We start from the raw sequence: 24,298 nt of genomic DNA, 5'->3' as shown, positions 1-24,298 counted from the left end.
TTGTGAGGAGGATTTGGCAGTCTTGAAGTTGGGTGGCTGTGGTTGCACCTCTAAAATTCTCAAAGCTTTGACAGTTGGGTATGTTCCATTTTTGTAGTTCTCCACGAGTTACACTCTTGAGATTCTGCCATTAGGGCTTCTTGGGTGTGAGTAAAGTGGGGGATTGGATCACTATAATGAGGTTATGTTTGTGTTTGTTACATCCATATTGAACCAGTAGATTGTGTTGATTTCTTCATTAAAATCTGATGACAGTACCCTCCATAGTGAGTCCCAGATCTGCTGTCAATGTCATATTGAGCCCCGGTAGATTGTATTGATCTCTTTGTTAAAAATGTGATGACAGTAACATCCATAGTGAGTCCCAGTTCAGCTGTCAATGCCCTTTTTATTATCTCTAGGGTTGTGGCTCATGCTGCTTTTCACCTCCTTTATCTCATAACACCTTAGTCCTTGCTGGGTTATCTCTTGTTTCTTTTGTCTACATGTGTGATTTTTTTTTTTTAACTTTATTTTTGTTGCATAGCTTGACATTGTATAACCTTCCATTCTGGGTTACTCTCTAGTACATACAGTAACATTTGTCATTCTCAATATATCACAAAATAAACACAGCCAGTTAGCCCACAACCCGGAGGTCGGGCAGCATTAGGTAACATTGTTCCGACCTGCATTGATGCAGAGTACCCCTTCATTACTTTCCTCGTATATCTAGCATCTGCTTTTATTAGTCCCTACCTAGTCAGTCATTTGTGTAACCAAACCCATGTTCTTTGTAGTGTGTACCTCCTAGATACTTGCTTTGTGGAGCCTCGGCCTAGTGTCACCTACCTATCCATCGTATGCTACCATCTAGTAGCGCACTGTACCCCGCCGCACCCCACCGCCAGTTATCAGTCTAAGTCCACTACTCTACAAATCTTGGATAACCCCTCTCCTTGGGTACTAATAGGTCCAGCTATGCCACTTTAACTATAGCTATGTCCGACCCCCTAACTGAACCCCCCCCTCCCCCCCAAACTGCAGATAGCATGGGCTACTAATCTGTCTACTAAAAACCTCAATAGGAGTGGGCCTGTAGGATTCGTCTATTCTTCTGCACTTCACATGGAACGCTGCACTGTCCTTACTCGGTTTCGTCCTCTACTGGGGATAGGTTGTCATTCAACACCCTCACTAGGTCTGTCCATGCGCGTGCTGCTTCTAAACTCTTCTCGTTAGCTGCTCGGGATGCTTTGCGCAATCTGACCATGCTCTCACTATGGGCCCATTTATGGAGTTCGTTCGCCCACCTCTTACTGGAAGGGCCCTCCCTCGACTTCCAGTGCCAAGTAATTTCCCTCTGGGCCAAAATTAAGCCCAGATCGATGAACTTACTTGTCACCTTGGTTTTCCTGGTGTGAGGGAACCATAGCAACAAACAAGTCTCCATGGTATATTCCACTTGCCTCTCTGTGACCTCATTAAGCAGCATCCCCACCTCAGTCCAGTATGATCCTAGTTTCGGACACTCCCACAGCATGTGCTCCAACTCTACATCAAGCGCTAGGCATCTGGACATGCTGCCTCCTGCACGTGGAAATACTTCCTAATCTTTCCCGGTGTTAGGTAAGCCCTATGAAGCACAAAAAAGTGTACCTGCTGAAATCGTGCATTCCTGCACCCTATCCTTCCAGGTCCTCATCATGATGTGACCCCAAGTTGCGTCCGGTATGGGCTTCCCTATGCTCACTTCCCACTTCTGTTTGAGGGCCGTCAGGGGTTCCAGGCCTTCATTCAACATTCGTGCATGCAGGCATGTGACCGCTTTGACCGTTCCTTCCGCCATAACCACGTATTGGCAAGCCATCGTGGTCTGTGGTTCTGACTGCCCCGTCTTTCAATGTTTCCGCATCGCATTAGTTACAGCCATGTGCAATAGGAAGCCTCCATCAGGGAGGCCAAACTGTTCTTGTAGCGCCTGAAATGACAGCAACTCACCGTCGGCATATAGGTCGCCAACCATTTGCAACCCTGACTCCTCCCATTCCAGCAGTTGAGACCAATCCCCACCGTGTGGCAATGCAGTAAGTTTACCCAGCGGGATTTCGGGTGCGTATGGGTGTACCACTTTTGCCCTCTTTTGACTCTTATTCCAGCACAACCTCAGGGTCCTCTCCTCCAGAGTTAAATCCCGGACCGCTAGGTGCTGTTGCATAACTATGTAAGAGAGGACATGCCTCTGTATTCCTGATCCGCGAGCTACTTCTGGGCCCCTAAATTCCCATGCTACATGCTGTGTTAGGATCTGCAGCTGCGCCGCCATAAAATAAAGTTCGAAATTAGGCATTGCTAGTCCCCCCTCCTGCTTCGTCCGTAACAGCGTGTCCAGTGCCACTCGTCTCCGTCCTGTCCCCCATAAGAAATCAATGGTGAGTGTCCGCAGTTCTCTAAAATACCGAGGTGGTACCCATATCGGGAGTGTACGAAAGTAGTAAAGTAAGCGCGGCAAGACCACCATTTTGAGCAAAGCCGCTCTCCCTAACACCGAGAGGGGCAACGTTGCCCAGAACGCCATGCTTCCCCTCAGTGCCCTTATGCTGGCGTCCTATGTTTCCTTCCAGCATATCTTCTGCTGTCTGATATATCCGAACCCCCAGGTAGGTGAAGCACAAACGCTCCCACACCAAACCAACAGCCAGGCACGGTTGGGGCGTATCTGCCTTCAGTGGGAATACACATGTCTTATTCCAGTTCGCCCGCAGTCCTGACAGCCTTCCAAAGTTCGTCAGCAATTTCACCGCCCCCTCCAGTGCAACCGTTGTGTCCGCCAAGAACAGCAGCAAATCATCCGCATACAATGATATATGATGCTGGTTCCCTCTGCAAATCAAACCGTTATAAGCTGTCTCCGCTCTGGCGCTGACCGCCAACAGTTCTATCGCCAATGCAAACAACAGCGGCAATAGCGAACACCCCTGTCTCGTTCCTCTTTGCACCGGGTATTCCGGTGATATGGCCGGGCCCAGCCTTACCCTAGCAGCGGCAGAGGAGTACAACACCCTGGTCCAACGTCTGAATCTCTCTCCCAATCCGAAGTACTTCAAAACCCTATCCAGGTATTCCCATTCGAGGCTGTCAAACGCCTTTTCTATATCTACTGATAGCACAGCTGGCGTTGCCCCCTCCTCGACGTCAGCGCTTAATATTCCTACCAATCGCCTGACATTATGTGAGGTGTTCCTAGTTGGTATAAACCCGCCTGATCAGCATGAACCAAAGCAGTCATGTGAGGCAGTAGCCTTGTAGCTAGAATTCGGCTTAGTATTTTGTAGTCCACCGTCAACATAGACAGCGGCCTATAGGACGTCACGTCTTCACCCACTCTCCCAGGCTTCAACAGGGGGACGACCAGCGCCACCCTCATGGATTCGGGTAACTTCCCCAGTTCCATCGCCTCATTATAAACCTCCTGTAGCTGGGGTGCCAAGGAGTCGATGTATGTCATATAGAATTCTATTGGGAGACCATCTACCCCCGGGGTCTTGTTTCTTGCCATGTGTTTAATCGCTCCCCTGATCTCAGCTATAGTAATAGCCTGGCCTAGTTCTTTAGCGTCCTCCTCCTCCAGTTGTGGAAGCAAGATCCCTGCCAGAAAGTCCTCAATATCAGACGCTTCTGCTTCTAAATGACACTGGTATAGCGTAGTGTAGTACCTTAAAAAGCGCGAGACAATTTCAGTCTGAGAACAGATCACATCCCCAGATTCCGAGCGGATACTCAAAACCATAGATCCCCCTGCTCTTGGGTCCGCCATTCTCGCTAGGAGCGTGCCTACCTTGTCTCCCTCTGCATGTACCTTTGCTCTATATTGCTTGTAGTCATAACTACGCAACCTTTCTGTCTCAACTGCCATACGCTCCCTAGCTGCTATAAGCCGATCCTGCAACCCCTTCTGTTCCGGTCGCAGCTTTTCAACTTCCCTCAACTCCTCTTCTGCTTTCCTGACATCATTTAGTACTACTGTCCTTTCTCCCCTGAATTTACCGATGCACAGCCCTCTTACCACCACTTTAAAAGCATTCCACTCCATTCCTCTGGCTGATGTCGAATTCTTATTTACAGTGAAATAATGGTCAATGCCCTCTTGTATATCCTCTCTAAAGGCCTGATCTTCTAGTGTGTCTGGGTTTAGTCGCCATGTGGGAATCTCAGCCCTCACCTGCTGCCATTTAAAGGACACCAATTGTGGGTTATGATCGGATATTGTCCTTGCTAAGTACTCTGAGTGCACCGCCAAAGGCGCCAGCAATTGGGTACACAATATGGCGTCAATCCTGACATGTAGCTCATGAAGAGCAGAGAAGAAGGAATAATCCCTCTTACCAGGATGTTGCCCTCTCCACACATCAGTCAACCCCCATCCAGTCTGCCATTCCGCTCTTTTCTGTGCTATCTTTCGAACCTGGGAATCTCCTAACGGGGAGTGTGATCTATCTAATGCCACATCTGTGATTGAATTAAAGTCTCCTCCCAATATTACCTGGCCCGCCAAAAGATGTGCCAATTTCCCAGATATGGTGTCAAAGAATCGGGGCTGTTCCACGTTCGGTGCGTAAATACTACATAGCACCACCTCCCTTTCATACAGCCTCCCTGCCACCGCCACATACCTACCCTCAGGATCTACCATGGCATTAGTGGCCTGGAATGGAATCCCTGCCCGCACCCATACTAACACCCCTCTAGCAAACGCGGAGTAAGCGGTACCAAACACCTGGCCTCTCCATCTCTTCTGTAATGCAACACATTCCTGCTTGGTGAGATGCGTCTCCTGCAGCAACGCTATTTGTAACCCCCTCCTCACCAAATATGCATGTACCTTGTGACGCCTTGACATAGTGTGTAATCCACGCACGTTCCAAGTGATACATTTCAACTCAGGTAGCGGTCCCATTGAATCCCGCCCAGTCTCTCTCCTCCCGTATTATTTGTGTGCCCACACCAGCGCTGCTAACCCCCAAACTTAAAAAACCTGAAACACTCCCATAACTTCCCCCCCCCCCCCCAGAACAGGTCCCAATATTACATTATCAGTCCCCGTCCAAACTACCATATCAAAAACTCACTTAGTACTATCCTGCAGTAGCCACTACAGGTTGCCTTAAGGGCAGTGGGGTTGTGGTCCGGTTCCGACAGGTGGCAGCTCCCGCGCCTGCCCCCCGCCCCCAACATCCCGCAATGATAAGGCACAGTAATAAAGGTGAGAGTTGTTACCAGGTCTCCTAGTGTCATTAGTTTCCGTTCAGTAGTCGTGGCCTTAGTCAATTATCAGCAACCTATAGATTATCAGCCAATCTGGGTGTAATGTCCGGGCCTTTGGTGCTCTCGTCGTCTGACAATTCTGATCCAGAGCGTTGCCTTTCGTCTTCAGAGTCTGTCCCTTTGGCCGATCCCTCCTGCTGGGAACCAGTTATCGCGGCTGTGGCCTCCAGAGCTCCCTGCCTGTCAGCCGCCATCCGCGCCCCTCTGCAACTCTTTTTGAAGTTTGTTCTTCTTGCGAATACGCTGCGACTGGCGCATCTGTTGTGGCTTGGGTATCTCGTCTTCTCCCATAGTCCTACGATCTGTACCTGCCCTATACCTTTCAAGCCATGACCAAGCTTCCTCCGGCGTCTGGAAAAACTGTGTTGTTCCGTCTAATATCACCCTCAGTTTAGCTGGAAACAACAAAGAGTACTGTATGCCTTCTGTCCTAAGCTCCTTCTTAACAGCCAGTATGAGGCCCTACGCCTTTGTATCTCCTGGGTGTAGTCCGGAAAAATCGTCACAGCACTATTATCTACTTGGAAAGGCCCCGTCGAGCGTGTATTTTGGATTAACAGGTCCCTGTCTTTATAATGTAGAACTCTAGCCAACACTGGGCGGGGAGGGCGGCCCGGCGCAGGCGGCCTGGCAGGGACCCTATGCGCTCTTTCGAGTGTAAAGAAAGCAGATAGACCCGTTGGTGCCACTGTAGTTTTAAACCAGTCTTCCAGAAATACCACCATGTCCGTCGCTTCAATTCGTTCTGGCAGACCCACCACCCGGACGTTGTTGCGCCGATTTCGACTTTCCGCGTCCTCGGCCTTCTTTTCCAGGGTCTCTAGACGCCGCAGTGCATCATCCAGTTTATGTTCTACAGTGACAACTGCTGGCTTGAGGTCTTGCAAAAGCAGTTCGGATTCCTTGACCCTATCCACTAGTTTCGAATGATCCGCCCTTAACAGCCCAAGCCCCGTCGCCACCTGAGTTATGTCTTGATGGAGGGCCTCCTTTGTTGCCATTATTGCGTCCAGGATCTGGTCAAACCGTTTGTTTAACCTCTGTTCCGATGACGTCGCCTCACCGACTTCTCCGTCACCATGGGCCCCCGCGGGGTCCATTTCCTCCTCCTTTCTGCCTTTGGGTTTCATGATTTACAAGTTCTTAGTCCTTGTCTTCAACCCTGGATCTTCATCTGTGTGTTCTGCCCTTGCTGGTTACCCTCTTATTTATTTATTTAATGGTTTTATAAAGCGCGTAGTAACTCGATGAGCATCCCAGCGCTGGCCTGTTTCTCCTGGGGCTTCAGCCGCCTGACTGGGGTTTATGGTTGCGGGAAAAGGAGGGTCTTTAAGGATTTCCTGAACTGGAGATGGTTTGATTCTGTCCTCAGACTACGTGGTAAGCAGTTCCAGTGTTTGGCCGTGTGGACTGAAAAACGACGGCCACCGGTTTTGGCTTTTTTGACTCTGGGTACTGAGATGAGATTTACCCCGTTGGACCGGAGGTCTCTTTTCGCTTTGTAGGGGATTAGGAGTTCTTTAAGAAGGGGGGGACCGTTGTTATTGAGGGTCTTATGGGCCAGGCAGAGGGCCTTGAAGATAATTCTTTCTCTGACTGGCAGCCAATGCAGAGACCTGAGGGCTGGCTTAGCAGAGGATCTTGTAGGAGTGCCCGTGAGTAGGCGGGCAGCGGCGTTTTGAACTTTCTGCAGCGCGTTCAGGGTAGCTTCAGGAGCTCCCAGATAGATGGCGTTGCAGTAGTCTAATCTCGCCAGGATAAGGCCCTGTATAAGGAGCTTCCTTGCAGTGGCCGGGAGTAGAGGGAAGATCTTCCTGCAGGCTCGGAGGAGACCGAAGCATGTCCCTGCTGTCTTTTTTGCCTGGGTTTTGAAGCTCGTGTCCTTGTCAATCCAAACACCCAGGCTTTTGACCTCGTCCTTAGGTGCGGGGGGGCGCCCAGACAGTTGGGCCAGAGATGAGGTGGGAGGGCGGGGCCCGTGTTACCTAACAGTAGTATCTCGGTCTTTGATCCGTTCAATTTTAACGAAGAAAGATTCATCCATCGGTGGACTTCCGAGAGGCAGCTGTGGAGGTCAGAGGGGGCATGATGGGGGTGGGTGAGGGTGACAACCAACTGGGTGTCGTCTGCGTAGTTGATTAAGGACACGCCGAACGGGGTGATCCTCTTCTCTAGTGGAGCCATGTATACGTTGAATAACGTAGGGCTCAAGGATGAGCACTGCGGTACTCCACATCGAAGGGGGATGATGGGTGAGTGGCTGTCGTTCTCCCAAACCAGGAAGGATCGTCCCGCTAAGAAGGATTTTAGCCACTTCAAGGCCACACCCTTTAATCCAATTTCTCTCAGTCTTTGGACTAGGGTGGGATGGTCTACAGTGTCGAAGGCCGCACTGAGGTCCAGGAGGATCACTGCCACTGATCCTCCCGTATCCAGAATGCTTCTGGTCTTCTCTACCGCCGCCAGGAGGGCGATGTCAGTGCCCTGACCTGGACGGAACCCTGTCTGAGAGACCCCCAGCAGGTTGTTGTTTTCTAGGAAGTGTGACAGTTGTTTGTTCACCAACTTCTCTGCGATCTTACTGTTTCCTGGGAGAAGGGAAATGGGCCTGTAGTTGGAGAGGTCCTTCGGGTCTAAGGAGGGTTTTTTTAGGAGGCCTTTGACAGCTGCCGCTTTCCAGCCGGGTGGGACTATGCCTTCCAAGAGGGAGGAGTTAATTAGAGCCGTGAGGGGGGGGATGATGGCACTGGACACTTTTTTCAAGAAGCGGAGGGGTGCGGGGTCGAGGGGGGAGCCGCTTTTAATTGAGGCCATCGTTGTTTCTACCTCCTCCATTGTCACTGGGCCGAAAGCGTTCAGAGAGGGTTGAAGGTTATCGGCCGGAATGAGGGGATTGGTGGTAGTGAAGGTGAGATTCCGATCCGTATGGGCCGGTTCAGGAGGGGGTATGTCCAGAAGGATTTTTTGGATCTTTTCATCGAAGAATGTGGCTAGGTTACTGCATTTATTTTCTGCTTCCTTGGGATCGAGGACTTTGAGTGGGGGGTCTGGGGCCTGAAGGAGTTCTTTGAGAACAGAATAAGTTTCGTGGGCCGAACAGGCAGCATTTTTAATTCTGCTCTCATAGAAGGAAATTTTAGTGGTGCGTAGCTCCTTTTTATAGGATTTTATGGAGGTGCGGAATGTTTCTTTATTTTCCTCTGTTTTACTTTTTCTCCACAGACGTTCGTTCCTTTTGCACATCTTGCGCAGAATGTTGAGTTCCGGGGTGTACCAAGGTGAGGGGTTAACTCTCTTGGTATGTTTTAGCGAGTGGGTTTTTGGCAGGATGGAGTCTAGGGATTCAGTGATCCAGGTGTTAAACTCTATGTCCCCAGTTATGGGGTCTGAGAGAGGGAGGGGAGCAAGTTCCCTTAGTTTGGCTGCCCAAGTGTCCGGTTCTAGTTTCTGCCATCGCCTGGTGTGAATTTTAACTTTGGGGGGTTGAGGGGACGGAGTATCGATGTCCCACACAAAGGGGACTAGGAAGTGATCCGTCCAGGGGAGGGCGATGTGGTCAAGGGTTGTTAAGCCAGGAACGTTTGAAAAGATGGGGTCAAGCAATTGCCCTTTTTCGTGGGTGGCCTGTGGGTTTTTTAGGTCGAGGCCCATAGAAGTGAGGTCTTGAAGTAATTCATTGGCCTGCTTGTTGCCTGGGTCCAGGAAGTGTGTGTTAAGGTCTCCCAATAGTATGTAATTGGTGGAAGATGAGCACTTAATGGAGGTCTGATCAATGATGTTATTTGGAAAGTCTCCAAGGCCGCCCGGTGGGCGATATACCAGCAATCCTGATAGAGAGGTGACTGGGGAGATTTGTATAATGAAGTGACAACTTTCGTGCCCTTTGATGTTGCCGTCCGAGGTTCTACAGGAAAGGCCGTCTTTAAGGATTATGGCTAGTCCACCTCCTCTACCTTCTGGTCTATTCTGTGAGCACATAGAGTACCCAGGGGGAAGTGCCAGGACGATGTCGGGGCCACTGCTAGAGGTGAGCCAGGTCTCTGTCAGAAACAAGATATCTAGCACGTGGTTTGTGATAAGCATATTGACTTCGTGTGAGTGCTTTACGAGCGACCTGCAGTTGAGTAGGCCTAAGTGCAGGCCATTGTACGCCGGGGTTGGCTCTCCAGGAGTGCAGGAGTCGCATCCGGCGAGCTGGATGTTACTCGTCGGGGTGTTTAAGGCTAGTAGCTCCTCACGGGAGTAGGGTCGTGCGTGCTTGGATACAGAGGGCAGAGTGGCCGGGCCAGGGGCCGGCTGGGCCCGGACGGGCCCAGACGGGCTTGCCTTTGGCGCGCCTTCGGCGCGCTGACGGCGCGCCCGCTGCGCCCGTCCGCTGCGCTCCCTGTGCTGACACATGATTTATGGAGGAGATTCTGAGCGTTAAGGGGGTGGGCGTGGTCACCAGGAGTGGGCGTGTCCCGTGGCTCCTCGCGGTGAGTGATGGCGCCTTCCAAGCGGTTCCTGCCCTTTGCAGCGTTCAAAGATCGGCTGTTTGGGGTTTTGCAGGTAAGCGCTAGCAAAGTGGATGCCTGGTAATTTTAAAATACACAAAATACAGTTTCTTTTTTAAAATTGCGGTTTTAGAGCAAACAAGACTCCCGGCTTCCGCCTCAGGAGGATTACAGTACAATGCTGCGCTCGCAGTCAGGGCACGCTAATGTACTAAAAGGGGGTGGGCGTGGTCACCAGGAGTGGGCGTGTCCCGTGGCTCCTCGCGGTGAGTGATGGCGCCTTCCAAGCGGTTCCTGCCCTTTGCAGCGTTCAAAGATCGGCTGTTTGGGGTTTTGCAGGTAAGCGCTAGCAAAGAGGATGCCTGGTAATTTTAAAATACACAAAATACAATAATCTGGTGACGGACCGGGCCTAGATCAGCAGAGCCCCCTCCACTGAGTTCTCAAAAGCTGCGTTGCCCACCACCTCTCTAGAAGACACTCCAAGGCCTCCAGCCACCCTGCCACTAGTATTGCAATGGATCTCCCCGGGTCTGGTACCACTTTTTAAGGCCGCCGCTCGACTCAGCCGCCACTCCCTTCTCTGTCCAGCTCTTACGGTTTTCCCAGGAGGGACCCCCAATCTTCACATCAGCGCACTCTGTTACTCCCCATTCAGAACTGTTTCGTCACCGTCTGACCATTCGCTCAGTAGGCCCCAGTCGGTCACAGGCTATGCCCCTCCGTACTCCAGTTCTCCAATTGTCCACTCATATGGAGCCTGCTCCTCAATGCTAATTGCTGCCGCTTTCAGGCTCCGTTATGGCTGCACCTCTCCCACTGTACCGCTAACTCTTCAGAACTCCCGGTTGCCCAGCGCCGCGAGCCCGTCCCCGCCTCCACCTCCGTAGCGCCAAGAACAGGCCCGCAGCCCCGCACTCACCGGCAGCCCCAGTAATTGAGCCTCCACAACCACCGTTCCAAGTGCTCCGTTCCAGGGCCCTCCTATGGCGGCACCGCCGTCGTCTTTCCACCCGACCTCCAGGCCTCCGTTGCTGCGTCACCGCAAATGCAGCTCGTAAGCAGTGTCCGCTCTGCCGTGCCAGAGCCCTCATGCCTTGGTATCAGATCCGGTTTACTGCTCCCGCGTGACAGCGCCTCCTCTCACTCCATGCCTCCCGCCCGGGGCATTCCTCACAGCAATGTCCCTGCAGCGTTGCGCTCCTACAGCGAAGCTTTCACCGCCGCTGCCGCCATTTTGGGTGCATTGTGCGTCCAGCCGCCCTCCTCTGGGCCAGTTCGTTTCCGCACTCAGGCGCCTCCGATGGCCGTGCAGGGCTGCGATCAGTCCATCGCACGTCCGCAGCCGTCCGAGTTCCGGGGCGCGCCCTCACTCCTTACTCCCGAGGGGTCCCAGTCTCACTGCCTCAGTCAGGTCCAGCCGCCATCTTGCAGCCTCTCCCCTCGATGCTTCCACTTATGTCGGCCCTCAGCTAGGGGCTCTCGGGGGTGCTCAACCACTCCCTGGTAGGCACACAAGCCTCCGGCCACCTTCCGACGGCCGTCGCGACCTTCACCACCTTTGCCCGGGCAATTTTCAGGATAAACGGCGGGATCAGGGACGGAGCTCGACGCTCACGCCGCCTCCGCCATCGGCGTCCAAACCACGCCCCCCTTGTCTACATGTGTGATGTCAAAGTTTATTTTGGTCATTATCATTTTCAGGAAATGGTTGTTCAGAAAATAGGGGGCTCTTTCTTTCCCTTGTGTACTCTCATCATCATCTTCATTCATTGTTTCATTAAGAATGTGGGAGCAGATCTATTTAATGGATCGCACCAATGTGATTGTCGGCAGGCACAGATTATGTCTCATTGTTTCTCTCATATGTTCTCTTTAGACCCGTTCTCTCCAGTTATTTCTAATTCACATCTTACCACTGTCTCTCTGTTGTCTCTTTTAATTTTCCTTGTGTGTCGCAGAATTTTCTTACCAAACTGAAATGTTAAGGGAGTTCTAAATTCACTTTGTTTTCTAATTTTAAACAAGGTTTTATGTCTACTCTATTATTTTTTTTTTTTTTTGGTGGAGTTTTATATAGCGCGAACTAGACCCGAACCGAATCAGGTATCAAAGCGCTTTACATAGCACAAGTTACGATTTTTTGTTTACATGAGGACACACTTTCATTTTTAGGCACGGGGAGATTAAGTGATTTGCCCAGAATCACAGGAGGTTTTGGCGTCGTTACCGAGACTCGAACCCAGATCCCCAGGTCCGAGGTCGAGCGCCTTAGCCGTTAGGCCAGCTCCTCTCCCCATTTCATTTCTATTCTATTCTATTCATTTCTATAGCTAGCATCTTCACTTTTGACTTACGTGTTGTAAGTCTGACAATCTTCTTATGTACCTGTGAGGGGGGGGACAGCCGGTTACTGGTGTATCTATGATGGAGGACCACTCTAGTATGTCGGAATAGGTGTTTTTTTCTTAATATCGTAACACCACTCAAAAAAAACCAAGGAATGCGTGTCTCTAGAGGGAGAAAAGTCCTCTCAATTCCAATCCACAGTTCATATGGTGAAGATAATCAAACAAAGAAAGTCGTCGGGGTCTTCGAGTCCTTCCTGACTCCAATAATTCAGTGTTTCAGACAGTCATGCGGCTTGGGTTTTTCCAGCAATGCCATGCGAAAAAGAAAGAAGAAAAAATCCCGAGATTACTAATACATTCTGGGCTACTGATCAGGAGGAGGGGGTAACGGGGAGTGAAGGAGTCACCAGGGCCCTACACCAAGAAACATGTTGCGCCCAACACGAACTGTCGCGACTGGGGAGCGTGTTCGGGGGTGAGGATTTCACACATACACTCGTGGTCCCGTGACCTCCCTCAAGCCTCCCCTACCCCATCCCACCCTGTGAGGAGAAGAGTCCCTTTAAACGGCCCGTACCTTGTCCAGCCACACTTCTCCAGAAGTGCGGCAGGGCGGCTCGTGGTGTCCGTGGCCTCCAGGCGTGTTCGTTCTCCTGGCCTGCCCGTCTGCTTCTTCTCCAGGGTTATCCTCCCGAAGGTTGCTCGTCTCCGGCGTCTTCTCTTGTGTTCTTCCTCCGGCTTTCACGCCGTGTGGTTCCGGCCGGACTTCCTTATCCGCCTCCTCTGACTCTGGTTGGTCAGACGCGTGCGAAGTCAGGACTGTCGGCTCCGCCTCCGCTCGTGACGTCCATGCCGCATTAAAGGGGTCGTATGCATCCTGAGGACGGGGCGGAAAGGAACAGCTGTTAAAGTCCTCGCCCCGTCCACCGACGTCATCAGAGGCCCCGTGACACATCCCACCCCCGAGATTTCCACGATCGGGGGAAACTGGAAAGCGGGACAGAAAGTCAACATTCCCCTGATCAGTTCCCTTCCGATGGCGAACCTCAATCTGAAAGGGCTGCAGGGCCAAGAACCATCTTAGGACACGCTCATTGTGTCCCCGATTACGTTGCAGCCAGGTGAGTGGAGCGTGATCCGTAAACAAAATAGAAGGGGCGACCCTCAATATAGTAATGGAGCTTATCCACCCCCCATCGAACCGCAAGGCACTCCTGTTCGATGGTAGAAGAGGCTTGTTCGCGGGGAAACAGTTTCCTGCTGATGAACAAGATTGGCTTCTCGTGCCCTTCCTCATCCAGTTGTGAAAGAATGGCACCGATACCCACCCCTGAGGCATCGGTCTGTAGAAGAAATGGTTTACTGAAGTCCGGAGAGATCAATACAGGAGAGGGGGTGATAGCGGCTTTCAAGGCCTGGAAGGCTAAGATTTCCTTCGTGGAGGGAACAGGCAATTTAGAAGAGGAATGAGATTTACGCAGGAGGTCAGTGAGGGGTCCTGCTAAGTCAGCGAACTGTGATATAAACCTACGATAATACCCCACCAACCCTAAAAAGGCCCTCAGCTCTCTTTTAGTGGTAGGGTAGGGAACGGCTTGTATGGACTCCACTTTCTCAGATTGGGGTCGAATCAGGCCATTCCCCAGGACATAACCAAGATATTTAACTGTCCTAAAAGCGACCCTGGATTTCTTGATATGGAGGTCTGCTTTATGTAGACTGGAGAGAATATTGTCTAAATGAGTGAGGTGGTCTTCCCAGGTTTTACTGAAGACGGCGATGTCGTCGAGGTAGGCTGAAGCGTACTCCAGATGGGGCGTTAACAAGGTATCCATGGCCCTTTGAAAGGTTGCGGGGGCTCCATGCAACCCAAAAGGGAGGACGGTAAAATGGTAATGGCCGGAGGGGGTGGAAAAAGCAGTCTTTTCCCTGTCTGAGGGGGCTAGCGGGATTTGCCAGTATCCCTTGGTGAAGTCGATGGTGGTGATATATCTGGCCTCACCAAGACGTTCAAACAGCTCGTCTACCCTGGGGAGGGGATATGCATCTTGTTTAGGAACCCGGTTAACTGCTCGGAAGTCTATGCAAAACCGGATGCTGCCATCCGGTTTTGGCACGAGGACCACCGGTGAACACCAGTTGCTATGCGACGGGACGATTACGCCAGATCATAGCATGTTGTTCACTTCGTTGGTAAAGGCGAGACGCCTAGCCTCAGGGATTGGATAGGGCTTTTGCTTCACCACAACACCCGGGGGGGGTAGGAAGGGTATGTTCTGCTAAGTGGGTTCTACCTGGTTGGTCCGAGAATACACTATTGTGGTGAAGGAGGAGGGAGAGAACCTTGTTCTTTTGTTTCAGGGTAAGGTCCTGATTGATAGGGGTGTCATGTACGGTATGGTGAGAGGGAGAGAGAAGAGCGACCGTGGGGGCAGTTTGAGGGGGTTTACCTATCCACTTCTTTAATAGGTTTATGTGGTACATCTGGGTTTTATGTCCAGATAATTGCAATAGGTAGGTTGTAAGGCCTATCTATTTGAGGATTTTGAAGGGTCCCTGCCACTCTTTTTTTAGTTTGTGTGTGGAAGTGGGCAGCAGTACTAAAGCCCACTCCCCTACGCTCAGTTCCCTCTATTTTTTCCCTCGGTCATAAAAGGCTTTCTGCTTAGTTTGAGCAATGGCAAGATGGTCATGAGCAAGGGTTCTCAGCCTGTGGAGGCGGGTTTGTAATTGGCAGGTATAATCCAAAAGCGCCTCTGCTTCTTGTGCTCCTTCCCTTTCCCAGCTATCTTTGGTGATCTCCAGTAAGGTCCTTGGTTTACGTCCGAACAGTAGCTCGAACGGGGAGGTACCCAAACTGGCTTGGGTCTGGCTACGTAGTACAAAAAGGGCCAGAGGCAGTAACTGATCCCAGTTTTTCCCATCCCCAGACAGTAGTTTCTTCAGTGTGAGCTTTAGGGAGCCGTTGTAACGCTCAACCAAACCATCCGTCTGGGGATGGTAGACAGACGTCTTTAAATGTTTTATTCTCAGTTGTGTGCACACTTGTTTCATAAGGTGGGACACGAAAGGGGTACCCTGATCGGTAACGATCTCCCTGGGGAATCCCATTCGTGAAAACACCTCCACCAGTCTCTGTGCTATGGCAGAGGAGTTGGCCACCCGAAGGGGGAAGGCCTCCGGGTAGCGGGTGGCGTAATCCACCAACACTAGAGCGTATTGGTGTCCCCTTCCTGACTTGGGCAAAGGGCCAATGAGGTCCATACCTAGTCGGTCAAATGGAGTACCTATTATGGGTAATGGATTCAATGGTATAGGGGGAGGAATGTATGGATTCTGTCTTTGGCATATCCTGCACTCTTGACAATATTTCTGAACCTGGGCATAAACCCCTGGCCAGATAAAAAGCTGGAGTATGGCTTTTCCAGTTTTTTCAGCCCCAGAATGACCGGCCAAAAGATGTGCATGTGCAAAAAAAATAATTTGCTCTCTAAAACTTGTGGGTACTAACAACTGTGGTGCCGCATCTGGTTTTGCCACTCTATATAGCAGACCGTTTTTTTCGATGAAGGTGGGATATACCCGGGTGAGGGGGTCCTGATCCTCACGGGCTTTTTGCCAGGCATTAGTGAGGCTGGCATCGTTCAACTGTGCGGTACGGAAGTGGGTATCCTTAGCCCACGGCTCTGGTAGAAGTAGGGTGTCGTATATTTTCCCCAGGGGTTTGAGAGCTTCTAACATAAGGGAGTGAAAAGAGGGATTATCGGTCCCGATGATAACGGGTTCTGGGAGACTGTATAAGACACCTACCCTTACTTCGGTTCCCTTCCCTGACCCACTATAGAGGGTGACCTTAGCTAGGGGATATTCCCTGACATCCCCGTGAACACACCTGATGTGGACGGTCCTCCCGGGGATAAGATTGGAATGGTTGATTAATTACCTGTTTTACCACTGAGTGCTTGCACCCAGAATCAAGTAATGCTCTTATAGGTGTCCCTTTGATAGTCACACTTACATAGAATGCTGTCCCGGTTTCTTGTGCAAAAAGGATGGAGCGGGGTGCATAGCTCACGTCCATTGGCTCTTCCTCCTTTTCTTTCTTTTTTTCGGCAATATCGGGCTATATGGCCCCACTCCCCACAATCATAACATTGGGATCCTGAAGTGACTGGAAGATCTGGTCTGGGGAAACGGGGACGTATAGGCTCTGGTACCCCTTTTAGTGGTTTCTTTTCAGTCTTTACAGGAGGAACGTTTCTGGGGTGTTTCTCGGGTTCTCTGATATAAGGACGTCCTTGTGCCCTTGCATAACACGTGGCCATTTCTATGGCGTGTTCCAGTGTGAGACCTGCATGCTGCTTCAACCAACGTTGAGTGCCATAAGGTAGAGCCTCCAGGAACTGCTCCAGGTAGACTTTATTCATAACGTCTTCCATGCTTGCCTTGTGAGGTTTAAGCCAAACATCGGCTGCTTCTTTTAGTTTGTAGAACAGAGTCTTGGGGAGATCTCCCGGGGCCCCTCGTTCCTGGCGGAACCGCAACCGGTGGTTTCCTCATCCACTCCTAAGCGATCCAAGATATATTGTTTGACAACAGTGTATGCACAAGTCCCGTCCTTGTATACCATTTAGTAGGCCGCTTGGGCCTCTCCTGTCAAAAGGGGGGCGAGATAAAACGGCCATCTATCCCCAGGCCATGCACTTGCCCGGGCTGCCCTTTCGAAATTCAAAAAGGAAGCTAGGGGTTCATCCCCCGGGGCGTATTTTTGTAAAGGGACCCCCGCACCGGGAGGGGGGCGGTTGGCCTTCCCTGTCCCAAAATAGTCATAAGCTGGGTATGTCCTTCTGCCAACCTAAGTAGACTATCCGATTGGTTCTGTATCGCCTGGGTGAAAGCTGTCCGATCCGCCTCCGCTTGGGTGGAGGTTTGTTCAATAGCCCACTACAGTTTTTCCTGCCCATCGTTCATTTGTTGTATAAGGTTTTCCATCCTGTAGCGGACGGCGGTTCCTACACTGAAATCCTATCTGGCTAGCCACTTAAGAGGGGGGAGGACAGCCGGTTACTGGTGTATCAATGATGGAGGAGAACTCTAGTATGTCGGAATAGGTGTTTATTTCTTAATATCGTAACACCACAAAAAAAAAAACAAGGAATGCGTGTCTCTAGAGGGAGAAAAGTCCTCTCAATTCCAATCCACAGTTCATATGGCGAAGATAATCAAACAAAGAAAATCGTCGGGGTCTTCGAGTCCTTCCTGACTCCAATAATTCAGTGTTTCAGACAGTCATGCGGCTTGGGTTCTTCCAGCAACGCCATGCGAAAAAGAAAGAAGAAATAATCCCGAGATTACTAATACATTCTGGGCTACTGATCTGGAGGAGGGGATAACGGGGAGTGAAGGGGTCACCAGGGCCCTACACCAAGAAACATGTTGCGCCCAACACGAACTGTCGCGACTGGGGAGCGTGTTCGGGGGTGAGGATTTCACACATACACTCGTGGTCCCATGACCTCCCTCAAGCCTCCCCTACCCCTTCCCACCCTGTGAGGAGAAGAGTCCCTTTAAACGGCCCGTACCTTGTCCAGCCACACTTCTCCAGAAGTGCGGCAGGGCGGCTCGTGGTGTCGGTGGCCTCCAGGCGTGTTTGTTCTCCTGGCCTGCCCGTCTGCTTCTTCTCCAGGGTTCTCCTCCCGAAGGTTGCTCGTCTCCGGCGTCTTCTCTCGTGTTCTTCCTCCGGCTTTCACACCGTGTGATTCCGGCCGGACTTCCTTATCCGCTCCTCTGACTCTGGTTGGTCAGACGCGTGCGACGTCAGGACTGTCGGCTCCGCCTCCGCTGGTGACGTCCATGCCACATTAAAGGGGTCGTATGGATCCTGAGGACGGGGCGGAAAGGAACAGCTGTTAAAGTCCTCGTCCCGTCCACCGACGTCATCAGAGGCCCCGTGACACATCCCACCCCCGAGATTTCCACGATCGGGGGAAACTGGAAAGCGGGATAGAAATTCAACATTCCCCTGATCAGTTCCCTTCCGATGGCGAACCTCAATCTGAGGCGTTACCCCTAATACTTCCCTGAATAGCAGTCATGAATTCCTGCAGGAAGACAGGTAACAAAGTGTTGGCATCCCTATCGGCTGACTGTCCACAATTAGAGTCGCTCTCTGCGTAGATCTTCTCAAAGTGTGCCACCCATTTCTTACCTTTTATATGGCAACTGATAGATGTAATAACCTGATCTAACGATCTCATGTCTGATACAGCTCTCCTGAAGGTCCTACTATTTTTAATTTGGGTATTATCTGTTAGTATAGTCCACTGTTGGGTAATGATGGCCTTATTTCTTTTGCTTGTATCTAGTTTGTAATGCTTCCGCAGGGTCGTCACGAGTACGCGATCACAGGGATGCGTATTAAGAGAACGATACAGAAGGCAGTTAGCCAAAGAGCTGTCGTGATCAAGCCACCGTGGGGCCTGGTGTGCTTTGGTTTTGAGAAGATTGTCTAATCCTGAGACAAAATGCCACAAAAGTGGTTACTATTTCCCCATTTTTAACATTCTCCATTAAACACAGCATAACCAACTTCTTATTCTCAGCTACCACTTTTCCCAGGAATTTTGAAGGCTCAAACAGTTTTCAGTGCAATCTAAGGTTGTTCGTGGTTGGCAATGGATTGCTGAGACTAGGTATAGCTTGAGGAAATTCTCTGGGGGGCACTTCCAAGCCTATCTCAATTGGATTGTGATTGCTGAAGTTCGTACTAAGAATGGTGCCATATAGCTGGAGATTTGGTAAATTCTAGGAAATGAAAATGTAATCAATTACTGAAGAACTGTTCCTTCCCTTGAAAGTAGGTAACCCCTGCAAACCTGGCCATGCCCTCCTCTATCACATCATACAAACCAGAGGAGGCGAGCAAGATCTCCAACTCATTATCTCTCAAATCTTCCATCATGAGCGCTGCTGGCTCGTTCCTGGCTCTAGAGCTACATAATCTAGCATTAATATCTCCCACCAAACAAAGATGCATTTGTTAATGAGGTTTACTCTCCACAATAGCTGATATATAGTCAAATAATACTGCGAGTCGTTGATTTGACACATGAAAAAAATCATTTTAATAAAAATTAATGAGATATAAAGCTAATGCTGCCTTGAAAAGACGGCTCGTTAGTAGCTCCCCAGAGTTTTCAATGCCTCTGCATGACTTCTGAGTAGTAAGTTGATCCAGATAGTCAAACTAACTGAGGCATGACCTGCGCGGGCGAAACTGCCGGTAGGCTGAAACTTGTAAAGCGTTCAAAAGCTATAGAGTTGGTCTCCCAAGTTTTCTGCATTAGCAAAATGGCATATGACTTAATAAACAGTTACCAGTCAGGGTGTAATATCCTGTAGCGGAGGCCTGCAATGTTCCAACTTAGTATTTTTTATCTAAAAGGTTTTGGCGATTGAAGGCTCTGAGCAGGGTCTGTCGTGGGGCACTCCAACATTGTTGTAGGTCCAGTTGGCAAAACATTGATGAAGCAAGGAGACTTTGGGTTTGTACCTGAACAATCAAGCTCAGCTTGGATTATGGGTGCAACTAATAAGATGTGTGCCAGTTTCAGGGCTCTTGAGGTTGCATGGGGATCCAGATGCGCTCAATGCACCCCTCGCCAGCAGCCTAGGGGCTGTCTGTCAATCAACCTCAATGTAGTCTACTAAAGCTGCATATCTGTTGTCACATGTGAAGCCCTGGTATGGCTGACACCATTGATCATATAAAGGTTGTCATAGTGTTTTATTGGGTGGCTTGTAAAAATATCGCAAGGGTAATGTAACAATGTTAGTTTCAGCTTCTCTCCCCAATGTACACATGCCCAAAGGTTTCCTCACACTATGCGGGCTCTTAAGGATGACAACAATACAGTCCCCAGCTATGTTTTTACCGGAGGGACCAATTCAGCCTACCCTTTGCATCACTAAGGTTTTGTAACTTTCGATAGTGCTGAAATTCTTGTGCACACTAAGCCAATGAGTAACCTTACTTTGTGGCTCATCCCATACCTCCACCTGATTATGCTTCAAGGGCCGCACTCCTGCCATTATCAAGACATATGGGGAGGCCGCTGAGGTAGGTATAAAATCGTAGAACTAAGGTTGTTATCCATAGGCGTACCTCCTCTGCTTAGCGTGCCTGCTTGGTTCTGGTTACCAGCTGTTGTTAGCACAAGACTATAGCCAGCCGCCCCTGCACTGTGTCTAATAGTAGGATGACCCGAGGTCCCGTTAGACATAACATTTTGTGTGGCTAGCAAAACAGTGCCAACAGTCTGAGGGATTCCCCGGTTCAGGGCAGATTTTTCAGTCATGCCTGCCGGGGCCTATTGCAAGGAGCAGGTTAATCTGTAACCACAGTACAATTAGTCCCAATATTGGATGTATTGTGAGGTCTCAGCACAGTCACTATATGAGTTTCTATTACATCAAGGTACTCTTTTATAGGCCTTAGCTGTGCTTCCAGAATCATTGGAAATCTATTATGAATCTCCTTAATATTGACACTACCCATAGTCGTTGGACTTGCACCCCTTCTGGTTACTATTTGATCTGAAAGGGAATATCCCCTGTGGAACACAGGCACTTGTCTGTTTACGTTTAATTGCTGGGGGAGGGGATTCAGGCTGTTGGGCCTCGGTGGGTCCAGACAGGTGCCAAAATTAGTTATGCCAGTTGTGGCTCCATGCGCGATGGTAGAACCGTGGGGGGCATTGTCTCCCCAATGTCCCTGACAACTGCCTCCTCCATTGGGCTGCCGGGTTCAGCTGCATTAAGGAAGGACGTCTCCCACGGAACGGTAAGGAGTGGGGGACCTACTCTCATGGTGACTAGAAGTATGAGGAGATTGAACTCCTTTGGAGAGACTGGGCTAATAGCGGGACCGATACTGAAGCTACCATTTATCCCACACGGGGGCGAGGGAGATGTTAAAGTAATACGCACCTTTTTTTCCCTTTCAACGATGTGCATATAGATTGTGCAACACACAATAGAGCTGACCAGGTCTGGAAAAGTGTGTAGCTGTACTGGCGAGGGTGCAAACATGGATGCATGCATGAACGTATGGTGCTGAGAATCACTGACTAGTTGAATCCCATCAGACCACCCATTCTGGTGGAGTTTACGTCATGTGGGATGTTACTGATCATTCCAGAACACAACCGACCATGTAGTGCCGATATGGGAATGGATGTCAGGAAACTAGCCGTGATATTCATCATGAAGTGATGTATAATAAAGTGCAGTGCTTACGTGACAGTAGTGAAATAAAATTGACTACACAGGCGTTTGTAAAATGTTCAAACCACACTCCTTGTGTCAAGACTTAAAAACACGCCGAGTAATACGATTACCCTGTGGCGTTGTGCAATTCGGTCGACATGTTTCAGCCGATGGGGCATTACCCCGGCTTTCTTCAGGACCATAACCAGAAATGCTACTGCACAAATGAGTGAAATATTAGATCAATAAGAGACAATGTACTGAGGAAAAGGTACATATCTACCAGGAACCATCACATTTGAATGCCCACTGGAAGGAAAGGAGAACATCTTCTTCCCAGCTTTGTGTGGGTGAAGGACTCACCTCACCCGGCAACCGCTCGGGAGTATGAGGCCCCGCTCTGTCCGTCGGTGCCTCCGATGGTAATACGAGCGGAGGTGGAGGTGTTTTTGAGCATATAGATTGTGTTCTCGGGGGACCCTCCCGCCGGACACCAGTTCGAGTTCATAAATCAAATGGACTCGGTGAGTAATGTACTAAACATCTGTACTCTATTTTTATTGCACTTTGGTTTTTCTTCTAAGGGGTACAGATCAGAGTTCACAGTGTGAGATTACGGGGATAAGTTCGGATTGGTGGTGATGTTATTTAGTCAGTTTTAATGTTACGTATACTGGCAACATATAGTAGACTAGTATATTGATACGGGCCATCGAGTAGAATCTTGCTGACAGCCCTGGGTCACAATTCAAATAGAAGGAATGTGTTATACAGGAACCATGGCACAGAATGAGATGGCAGACAGAAAATAATGGGGGGAAGAAAGGAGAGGACTTTGGTGGGCTATTATCACACCACAATATTTTCCTTTTTGTTCCCTTAGTAAATGTGTTCCCGTACTTTGGGACAAGCCTTAACACGCAACAAGAAGGTCATGGATCTAGACTGACCGGCTCATACCTGGGGGGTCCACGAAACCGGATTACGGTAGGGCTACTAGTGAAATAATAGGCGACAGTCCTGACGAAGACCGGGGTGACCAATTTTGGCACGACTAAATCGGTCGAAACATGTTGACCACAGCAGTGTTTGGAGGGAAGTCTTGAGGGATCTTTCAGTCTCTAGCAAGACATCTCCCATCCTATTTTTGTTCTTTTAATCCTGGTAAGGGTACCAAGCAACGTCTAATAAAGCAATTCTTTCAATTGGCACCCCTAATCAGTTTTAATATTTCCCATTTACTGCACTATTGTCGCACTACTTATTTCAATTACATGGTGATTGGCACTGGTTTCATCACATTATATGTTACGTGTTGTATGTGTCTGTTGGTTTCTTGTAACGTTGTGTGGAATTTATTATTTTTCCCCTCCCTTATGCTCCGCCCTGAGTGTGGCTACACCAGGGCGTATTGTAAGCAGACCCGATGATGAAGCATGTCACATACTTCGGTATGTGAGTGAGGGCAGTTTTTTCCAATTAATGGATTTTTCTGTATTTGTCTCGTGGTTTTGATTTTGTGTACTCTACACCCCTCTTGTGTATACATCTGAGCTGCATTAATGCCATTGCTGTTTGCTAAACCTCCTAGACTGCTTCCATGCCCTAAGGATATTCTGTGTTCTGTGTTCCGTTAAGGCAGTTCCTTTTGAGACAACCTCTATCGTTCGTTTCAACATAGTGTAAATACTTGTAGGTTTCTGTGTGTATTTATGTGACGATACAGAACTTTCAGCTGCCTTGCACCTGCCCATTCTGGTATGGAGGTTACAAAGAATGCCTCGCTTGTATCTCTAAATCCGATCACCCGCATCAGAGGGGTGGCCCAGCCCAGCCTCGTCCGGCCAAAGACTGCCACAGACCTGGCCACCCTTGGCCCGAGCGTTGCCGAGGCGTGGCCAGCGCATCTCCCACTCTGCTGTAGGCTGGGCCACACTAAAAGGGCAAGGATGTTCTGGCCCCGTCCCCTCCTCATCAAGCGTCGCAGCTCCTCCAGACACTAGATTGCGGGTTTTGGAGCCTGCACAGGGTTAGTGGGTGCAAGCAAAGTCTCAAACCCCTGACTCAAGCTTCAAGTTTGCCATAAAGGGTCCAATGCTGCTGGAAGCTGGGGCATGCTAAAAGCAAGAGGATGTTCTGGCCCCCTCGTGAAGCTTTGCGATGCTTTCAGGCACTGTGGATTGCTGGTATTGGAGCCTGCATGGGTGTAGTGGATGCGAGCAAAGTCTCAGCGCCCCTGACTCAAGCCTCAAGTTTGCCACAAAGGGTGCCGCGCTGCTGTAACCCAGGATGCACTAAAAGTGTGAGGATGTTCTGACCCCATCCCCTTTTCGTGACGCGTTGCATCACCTTCAGGCACTGTGGATTGCTGGAGTTTGAGTCCTACACTGGGGTAGTGGGCATGAGCAAATTCTCAGCTCCCCTGACTCAAGCTTCAAGTTTACCACATCACAACTATCAGTATAGTACCCATCTTCCTTTCTAAGCTGACCCTATACGAGAAACATGTATAAACCATCAAGATATTGATTACCTGGATGAAGGTGATCAATTATTCCCCTCTCACTATTATTGGATTTACAAAATGCCAGTGGGCTAGACACCGCCCCTGAAATAGAGCTTGACTCGCCACATGGGCCGCCACCAAAGGAAATAAGTGCTTCATTTGCAGTGGTAATTCAGCGGGCAGGTGAGGTGCTAGATCTGAATTTGCCTTTCATTGAACCAAAACAAATATTCTAACAGACAATCTCCAATCGGGGCCAGTGTCATCCGAACTCTTGGTGCCATTTAATGATGCCATCATTGATGCTTTGATGGCCACATAGTCAAAGCCTTATTCTTTCTGCCTGCCCGTCTGCCAGTAGCCCAGTGACATAGACA

The 24,298-nt window shown here is 49.9% G+C and overlaps 1 protein-coding gene across 9 annotated transcripts in view; it reads left to right on the top strand.

Moving 5' to 3' along the window:
* Positions 1-24,298, top strand: part of PNPLA4 (patatin like domain 4, phospholipase and triacylglycerol lipase) — a 224,298-nt gene that overhangs the window by 126,505 nt on the left and 73,495 nt on the right. The gene's annotated exons all lie outside the window — the stretch shown is intronic.

The sequence above is a fragment of the Lissotriton helveticus genome, chromosome 8, assembly GCF_964261635.1.
Source record: "Lissotriton helveticus chromosome 8, aLisHel1.1, whole genome shotgun sequence".
Lineage (NCBI taxonomy): Eukaryota > Metazoa > Chordata > Amphibia > Caudata > Salamandridae > Lissotriton > Lissotriton helveticus.
The sequence above is the reverse complement of the archived record's forward strand: the minus strand, read 5'-3'. Positions and strand labels throughout refer to the sequence as shown.